Source organism: Ochotona curzoniae, unplaced genomic scaffold (genome assembly GCF_017591425.1).
Source record: "Ochotona curzoniae isolate NIBS_2020 unplaced genomic scaffold, NIBS_Ocur_1.0 contig_250, whole genome shotgun sequence".
NCBI lineage: Eukaryota > Metazoa > Chordata > Mammalia > Lagomorpha > Ochotonidae > Ochotona > Ochotona curzoniae.
Window position 1 is genome coordinate 84,410 of NW_024465482.1, and position 9,612 is coordinate 94,021.

A 9,612-nucleotide genomic window follows, 5' to 3' on the forward strand; every position below is an offset into this window, starting at 1 on the left:
ATCATATGAATTCCAACCGCTCTTTTTTGTGATTGTTTTTGATACAGTTTAGTTGGCACCATGGTCTCCCTTCCTCCTCCCCTGAGTTCACTATCGTCTCCTTCACTATCTTCTCTTCTCTTCTCCCCTCCAGCCACACAACGGGTGTAGCAGCACAAGTATTGCAGTGGCAGAAACACTCCACTTGTGTCACTACATTCACATGCCATCAGGCTTACAAGCAGCTCTCCTGGAAACCCAGTTTTGTCACTTTTCCTCTCATACCCACTAAGGGTACTTTATCGAAATGAAGCAACCTGAGCACCCCACACAAAATAAGGTTGTAGATTATTTCTGAACATGCTAAGAACTCCACATGCAGAGAGAACTTCAGCACCCAAAGTTTTTCAACTACCATTGAAAACAACTGCTCTGGCACCAGACTGATGGATGTGCATGTGACACCCAGGAAACTTATTGAGTGGAAAAGGGAATAGTCCGGAAGAAAAGCACAGATATTTCATGGTAAAAGTACTCCTCTGGGTCACTAACTTCACATACCATCAGGCTTTCAAGCAGCTCTCCCAGAAACGCAGTTATGTCACTTCCCGTCTAATGCCCACAGAGCACACTGAGCACCATACCCCAAACCTGATTGTAGAATTCTTATTCAACATGCTAAGAAATCCATATCTAGAATTCCGTATCTTCACCTACCATCAGGCCTACAAGCAGTTTTCCCACTTTTTGTCTAATGTCCATAGAGTGCACAGTATGGAAATGAATCATGTTGAGCACCAACACCAAGCTAGGTTGTATTTCGTCAATAAGTTTGCCAAGATCTCCACACCCAGAGATAACCTGAGCACCCAAGCTATCTTCAGGTTCCATTGGAAACAACTGCTCTGGCACCACAGACTACTGAATGTGCATGAAACACCTAGGGAACTCAGTGTTGTAGGTGAATGGTATAGTCCCAAAGGAGCAGTACAGGTGTGCATGCACACGCCATCAGGCTTACAAGCAGCTCTCCCTTAAACCCAGTTTTGTCACTTTTCCTCTATGCCCATAGATGCAATCCTTTGAAATGAAACATGTTGAGCACCCTGGACAAAACAAGTTTGATATTCTCGCTCAACATGCTAAGAACTCCTTACCTAGAGAGAACTTTAGCGAATAAGCGATTTTCAGCTACCATTGAAAACAAATGCTCTGATACCACATACCACTGAATATGAATGTAACACCTAAGGAACTCAGTGTGTTGGAGAAAGGCATATTCCCCAAGGAGCAGCACAGGTGTTCCTGTGGCAGTACGCCTCCATCGGGTCGCAAACTTCACCTGCCATCAGGCTTACCAATAGCTCTCTCGGAAACCCACTTTTGCCACTTTTTCTCTAATGCCCAAAGAGCGCACTGTAGTGATACGAGGCTGGTTGAGTACCATACACCAAATTTGGGTTGTAGCTTCTGATCCAATGCACTAAGCATTCCACATATAGATAGAACTTCACTGCCCAAGTGATTTTCATCTACCATTGAAGACAACAGCTCTGGCTCCACATACTGCTGAATACTTATGTGACGCCTAGGGAACTCACTGTGTTGGTTAATGGCATAATCCTGAACAAGCAGCACATGTCCTCCTGTGGCAGAACTACTCCATTTGCGTCAGTCACATCACAATCAGCAGGCTTCCAAGCAGCTCTCCCAGAAACCCAGTCTTGTCACTTTTCCCCTTATGCTCGTTAAGGGTACTTTATTGAAATGAATCATGTTGAGCACCCCACACCAAACTAGGGTGTAGATTCTCACTCAATGAACTAGAACTCCACCTCCAGAGAGAACTTCTGCACCCAAGTGATATTTAGCTTTCATAAAAACAGCAGCTCTGACACCAAATAGTACTGATGTGCATGTAACATGTGACATGTGACATCTAGGGAACTCCATGCCATGGCAAAGCACATCGTTCTGAAGGAGCAGCGCAGCTGTGCCAGTGGCAGAATTAATTCATTTGTTTCACTAACTTCACATTCCATCAGGCTTGTAAGCAGCTCTCCCAGAAACCCAGGTTTGTCACTTTTCATGTAATGCTCATTGAGCGCTTTGTATTGAAATAAAGCATGCTGAGCACTGCAGACCAAACAGGTTGTAGATTCTCATTCAGTGCACTAAGAACTCCACATCCAGAGGAACTTCATTGCTCAAGGGATTTTCTGCTACCATTGGAAACAACTGCTGAACGTGCATGTGACACCTAGGGAACTCAGTGTGTTCATCATGTGCTTATTGCCATCTCTATATCTTGTTTTTGGTTGAAGAATCATAGTTTTTGTTTTGAAAGGTAGGGTGACAGAGAGAGGAACAGACAGAAAAAGGCAGAAAGAGAGAACCAAAGTGAGCTCTTTCTGCTAGTTCACTCCCCAAATATCTGTAATAGTCAGGCATGGGTCAGTCTGCATTAGAGAGCCAGACTCTGCCAGGGTCTGACCCTAGGTGGCAGGAGTGCAGGACTTCTGGTGTGTCAGCAGGGAGCTGAATCAGAAGCAGAGTAGATGGAATGTGAACTAGCACTCAAGTATGGGAGACTGGCAGGCAAGCAGTGGCTTAACCCCCTATCCCAGAGCTCGGAATCTTGAACTTTATTTTTTTGTTTTATTTATTTACTTTTCCTGGAAAGTTAGATTTACAGAGAGAAGCAGAGACAGAGAGAAAGATTTTCCATCATCCAATTCACTCTCCTAGTGGCTGCGTGGAGCCAATCCAATCTGAAGCCAGGAGCTCCTTCCAGGTCTCCCACACAGGTGCAGGATCCCAAGGTGCTGGGCCTTCCTCTACTGCCCTCTCAGGTTACAAGCATCACATAGTCCTCCTTTACTACTATTGGAAAGGCAGATATACAGAATGGAGGAGAGAAAGAGAGGAAGATCTTCTGTCCGATGCTTCACTGCTCAAGGGGCTGCAGGTGCCAGAACTGTGCTGATCCAAAGCCAAGATCCCAGAGCTTCTTCTGGGTCTCCCATGATGGTGCAGGATCCCAAGGCTTTGGGCCATCCTCAACTGCTTTCCCAGACAGCAAGCAGGAAGATGGAGGGGAAGCAGGGCTGTTGGGTTTAGAACGGGCACCCACATGGGATCCCTGCATGTTCAAGGCATGGACTTTAGCTGCTAGGCTATCACACTGGGCCCCCATCTAGCATTTTGATAGGAGTTTATTGAATTCTGTTATTCTGCTGAAAAGTTCATCATATGGGTATCTGCAGTGGTTTCAATATGATTTGATTCCTGAACTCATGCAGACACTCAATCCAAAATGTTTCTTCCAAGATACACAATCAAATCAAAATGCCAACTTTTCACTGTTATTTTTTATTCAATTTAATATTTTTTTACCACTAGATGTGTTATGTTTGCTTAATACAAATTCACTACTAAAAACAAATCACAACACAATTCTATTATTTCATCATCTGCAATTAGTAGAGGCTTCAGGGTCAAGGCTCAATCTCTATACACAGGTGCAGGTTAATGTCAGGGGAAAGCAGTGTTAGCCCTTTTGGGTCTTAGGTCCCCTTTAAGAAGTTATGTAGAGGGCCCAGTGCAGTATCTTAGCAGCTGAAATCCACTGCTTGCAAGGGCCAGGATCTCATGTAGGTGCCAGTACTAATAGTCGGGACCCAGCTTCCCATTCAACTCCCTGCCTGTGGACTGGGAAAGCACTTGAGAACAGAACAAAGCACAGGGACCTTGCACCCACAAGGGAGAATAAGAACAGCATTCCGTGTCCCTGGCTTTGGATCAGCGCAGCTCAGGCCTTTGCAGTCACTTGGGGACTGAATCAATGAATAGATGTTCCTCTCTATCTCTCCTCCTCTCTGTATATCTGCTTTCCAGTAAAAATATCATTTGAAAAAGACCCTTGTCCCAGATATTGAGCACAAATGACACTCTTTATTAAGCCAGTCAAATACACTCACAACTTTAATTACATTACTGCCACCAGAGTTACACCACTGCAAATATTCCCTGCAATAACTTATGAAACCAGTCACAAATACACTCCAAAATTGATAAGTGCTCTAGGTCACCAAAATTTTACCTTCACCAAGATCCTTTATTAGTACAAATTATTCTCTGACCAAACCCACTTGTGGATGTAAAATGAAATTGCTGTGTATCCTAAGCATGCTACCCTAGGATTTACCTGGGCCTTTGCCAAGGTTTTGCTCCTTGGTAGCCAGGGCTGAGAGAACCCAGAGTGCATCAATCACTTGGGAAGTGATTAATCACACGGGAGATCTTCCTCCCTGTCTCTTCTCCTCTCTGTATATCTGACTTTGTAATAATAATAATAATAATAATTAAAACTTAAAAAAAAAAGTAAACCACAATTGGGTTAAAAAAAAAGATAAAATAAAATAAAAGGAAAAAAAGAGGAAATATACCCAACATGAAGGTTGAACTGTCCCTGGGCACTCCCCCCTCCTCACTGCACAAAGGGTTCCACTGTGAGTCCTAGTGTTCAAGGTCAGTGCTGCAGAGTGAGGACCCCAAGGTCCCCCTCCTGGCCCCCGCCCGCCCCGCGGCCTCAGGAGATGCTCTCACACACTCACCCTTCCCAGCTTCTCACCAGTCGGGGGTCCTGCACAGGCTCCTGCGGGGAGGGAGCTCACAGGGCAGCACTGGCTCAGCCACCTGCGCCTCTCCACCAGCACAAGCAGCAACGCGGCTATGGTGGCGCCCACAACAACCTCCTGCCTGCTGCCACAGGGCTTCCTGGACGCACCTGATTGGACCACTCCCACATACCTGACCACATCACAATGCGCAGCCAATCAGAATCACAAAGGGAGGAGGGCAGTCAGGATTCTGGAGGGAGGGGGAGTGAGGGGCGGGGCTTCACCTCAGGCAGGAAGTGGCCTCCTCTCTTGCAGCTTGAGCCTTCCAACAGCAGGGGCCGCTGTCGCCTCTCACATCAGTCCACCTCCTGGCCTCTCCTTCCCTCTCTGCTTCAGGTTCATGTATGGAAAGCCAGAAAATCATGACAAGAGTGTGCGGATACACTTCATTGGATATTCACTAGATTCTGGGACTTCTCTTGTTTATACCGGTTTTTCTTCATTAGTTCATTTGACTTTTTAAACCGCAGAGTACACATTCACAATAATGTGTAAGACAGAAAGCGAGAAGAGGGCTTGTCCAGATTCATTCTAGCAAAAGAGAACGAGCAGTGATATGTGTAATTCATATTATATCTGTATTTTCTATTTTGTGCACTATATATGTATTTCTTTAACTCTTCTTCCACAAATTGTAACTTTGGGTTTATGTTCTAAAACATCTTTTTAAGGGATATTTTAAAAATTTTTGTGGTAAAGTCGGACATACAGAGAGGAGGAGAGACATAGAGGTAGGTTTTCCATCCACTGATTCACTCCCCAATCAACTGCAATGGCCATTGCTGTACTAGTCTGAAGCCAGGAGCCCAGAGCCCCTTCCAGTTCTCCCACAGAGCTGTAGGGTTCCAAGGCTTTGAGCTGTCCTAAACTGCGGTCCCAGTCCACGAGAAGGGAGCTAGATGGGAAATAATGCTGCTCAAATTAGAACTGGTGTCCAAATGCAATTACGGCGCATTCAAGGCAAGGACGTAGGCCACTCAGCTACTGCACTGGGCCCTGTTTTAAAATAACTTCTAAGTATTTCAGAAAATCTTCTCATAATCTTGTGAATGATTACAAATGTTATGAAGGATGATGTTTATATCCCAGAAATTTCTTTCTTAATGACTTTTACTCTTTTTTATTCTGATGTTAATTAATTTATTTGTTGAGAGATTTACATAGAGAAGGAGAGACAGAGAGATAAATCTGGCCTCTGCTGGTTCCCTTCACAAGTGGACACAAGGGCCAGAATAGAGTTGATCTGAAGTCCAGAGTTTCATCCAGGTATTGTATGTGTGTGCAGGGTCCATAGCTTGTCCATCTTTGACTGCTTTCCCATGGCACAAGCAGGGAGCTGGATGGGAAGTGGAGCAGCTACATATGAATGGTGCACATATGGAATCCCAGCACCTGCAAGCTAACGCTTTAGCCACTGATCCATTGTGCCAGACATCTGATTTTTTGCTAATTTTGTTAAGAGTTTGCCACAATAACTAGTTTTCAGTATATGCAAACACTCATTTGAGGCTATAAATGGATTCTCACCTACTGTGAGTAGCCTTGGAAATTTTACTGGTATTGGAAGCCTGCAAGAAGTTCCTGGCTCCTAGATTAGGATCAGCTCAGCTCTGGCCATTGCAGCCACTTGGATATTCCTTGTGCCTACAGCATAAGCCAGGTGCCTGTAAAGCAATATTATTTGCTCTGACCAATAGTCAATATCTCCCTCCACCCACTCCCTACTCTCTAAGTCACACTGTGCTCCACCTACTTCTCACATTTCACTCCTTCCTTCACCCTCCTGTCTGAAGTTCCCTAGCTAGCTTTCCTCACTGAGAATCTGAGTGGCCACAACCACTTCTCCCCCTCCTCCTCCCTCTTCCTCTGCTTGACACTGCAGTTTTCCCAAGGTTTAAGCATTTTCTTTTCTCTTTCACGTACTTTACCTGCCACTACCCCTAATCCAGAGGGATGCATATAAAGGATAAGCTAAGTAACATCTACTGACAAACAAAATGAAACAAAATGTTACTTGCCAAACTTGTTCAGTACCTTGCTATAACAGAGCCCTGCAAAAGTAATAAGCATTCAACAAGATTTCTTAAATTCTTTAAAGTATGATTTAGGCCGAGTGTGGAGGCCTAGCAGTTAAAGTCCTCAACTTGAAAGTGCCAGGATCCCATATGGGCACCAGTTCTAATCCCGGCAGTCCTGCTTCCTATCCAGCTCCCTGCTTGTGGCGTGGGAAAGCAGTGGAGGATGATGATCGAAAGCCTTGGGACCCTGCATCCACTTGGGAGACATGGAGGAAGTTCCTGGATCCTGGCTTTGGCTTGCTGCAACACCGGCTTTTGTGGTCAGTTGGAGAGTGAACCATCAGATGGAAGATCTTCCTCTCTGTCTCTCCTCATCTCTGTATAACTGACTTTGCTCTAAAAAGAAAATAAATCTTTAAAAAAATTTTGTATTTACGTGAGATTATTTTCTTTTGTTATTTCTTCATTTAATGACACAGTTTCATAGGCTCTGGGATTCCCCCAAACCCTCCCCAAGCCATCCCCCCATATTTAATTCTTCCATATTGTTACAGTAGTACAGTTCAGATCCAGTCATGATTCAGTCACTGTGGGCAAAGTCCATGCAGAGAGTCCAGAATCCCACTGTCCAGATAAATTCAACAGTTTCATTGGGTAATCCTCCTTGGTCCAAAAGTACAGCTGGCAGAGTATCATCCCCTCCAATGAAAAGCCACTACACAACTTCAACATCAGGAAGAAACATGGAAATTCACAACACAGAATTGAGTGACCATCATCTCAGACATCTACACCCTTTGACGATCAGTGAGATTTTCTAAATGTAAACTTAAGAATTCCCAGCCTCGTGTGCCCTAAGACAATGTTTGTGCCTCATGAAATACAACTCTTTCTTTCTTAAGATTTAGTTTACTTTTAATGCAAAGTCGGATATACAGAAAGGAGGAGAGAAAGAGGGGAAGATTTTCTGTCCAATGATTCATTTCCCAAGTGACCACAAAGGCTGGTGCTTGCCGAAACAGAGCCAGGAGCCGGGATCTCCCTCCAGGTCTCCAACAGGGGTGCAGGGTCCCAAGGCTTTCCCAGGCCACAAGCAGGGAGCTGCATAGAAAGCAGGGCTCCCGGGATTAGAACCAGTGCTTGTCTATTAACTTGTTCAAAAAAGTTTCAGGAGTTTTTATAAAGGCAGAGAAGAGAGTGTTTGCAAAAGGGGGGAAGTAGTTTGCTGCTTCTTTAAGGACTGAGAGAGCAAGAAGAGGAAAGAAAGAAAGGCAGAAACAAGTTTTGAGTCCGGGGCTTAAGCCTCTCCAATAAAAAAAAAAAATCACAACAACAATAATAATAATCACAGTGGGCGGTGACGTTGGCCCGAGGCTGAGGGAAGCACTGCTTTTTTGATTCCAATTCCAGTTCACTTCTCTCTCTCTCTCTCTTTTTCTCTCTCTCCCCTTCTCATTCTCCCCCCGCCCCCACCGCCCAGTACCCTTCCTTCCTCCCCTCCTCAAATTGATCTCCTCCACCTGGTCTCCTCTCAGAACCCCGAGCTCCACTTTCACCCCCTCCCGCCCGCCTCCCCTCCACCTCCTCTTCCTCCTTTGTACCCTGCCCATGCACCCCCCCCAAGTTCCCAGCCTCACCGAGGGTCTCAGGCCCTTAGCGGGCTGGGCCCACGTACACAGCGCCCGTATGTACAACAGATGGAGAAGCAGCTCAAGCTGCTGGGCCCACAGCTGAATTTCGGGGGGCGGTGGTGGCGACGATGACAACCAAAAGGCCCATGAATGCCTTCATGGTGTGGTCCCTTGGGCAGCTTCACAAGATGACCCAGGAGAACCCCAAGATACACAACTTTGATGTCAGCAAGCGCCTGGGCCCCGAATGGAAGCTTAGTCGGAGATGGTGAAGCTACTGTTCATGGCCAAGGCCAAGCGGCTGCGGGCGCTGCACAAGAAGGAGCACCTGGATTATAAATATTGGCTGTGGTGGAAAACCAAGATTCCCATGAAGAAGGATAAGTACACGCAGCCCCCAGCAGCAACAGCATGGTCAGCGGGTTCGGGGTGGGCGCCAGCCTGGGCGAGGGCATGAACCAGCACATGGACAGCTATGCACATGTGAACGGCTGGAGCAATGGCAGCTGCAGCATGATGCAGCACCAGCTGGGATGCCTGCAGCACCTGGGCCTCAACACGCATGGCGCAGCTCAGATGCAGCCCAAGCACCACTACGACGTTAGTGCGCTGCAGTACAACCCGTGACCAGCTCGCAGACCTACATGAACGGCTCTCCCACCTACAGCATGTCCTCCTCGCAGCAGGGCACCCCCGCAATGGTGCTTGGCCCCAAGGCCAGCTCCAGCCCCTCCGTGCTTATCACTTCCTCCCACTCCAGGGTGCCCTGCCAGGCCGGGGACCTCCAGAACATGATCAGTGTGTACCTCCCTGGTGCCGAGATGGCAGAGCCCGCCGCCCCAGCAGACTGCACCCTGTCGCAGCACTACCAGAGCGGCCCGGTGCCCGGCCCGGCCATTAACGGCACATTGTCCCTCTCGCACATGTGAGGGGGGCCCTCCGGACAGCGGACTGCAGAAGGACTAGGGGCGGGAGGGGAGGTTAGGGGGTGATAGTGGGGTGGGGAGTAGGGGGAAAGACATTTTCAGAGGAAAAGGAAATGGGAGGGGTGCAAAAGTAGAGAGTGAGAAGGAAGCATGAAAAAAAAAAATGCATGCAACAAAAATCCTGGTGTGCCGACAAAGAACATTTCATTGCTCACAGCAAATGGCGGCTTCAGAGGAGACCACCCATCTCTTCTATGTTCAACACAAAACGTGCGACGCCAACAAGAGAACTTTATAAAAGATGTAAAGATGCTGGACTTCTTTTTTTGATGGGACTATTTTTGTACAGAGAAAAAAAACAGGGAAGGGCCGGGGG

The 9,612-nt window shown here is 46.7% G+C and overlaps 1 pseudogene; it reads left to right on the forward strand.

Annotated features, from left to right (window-relative positions):
• Positions 1 to 8,438: 8,438 nt before the first annotated feature.
• LOC121152595 lies at positions 8,439 to 9,239 on the forward strand (annotated as a pseudogene).
• Positions 9,240 to 9,612: the final 373 nt, after the last annotated feature.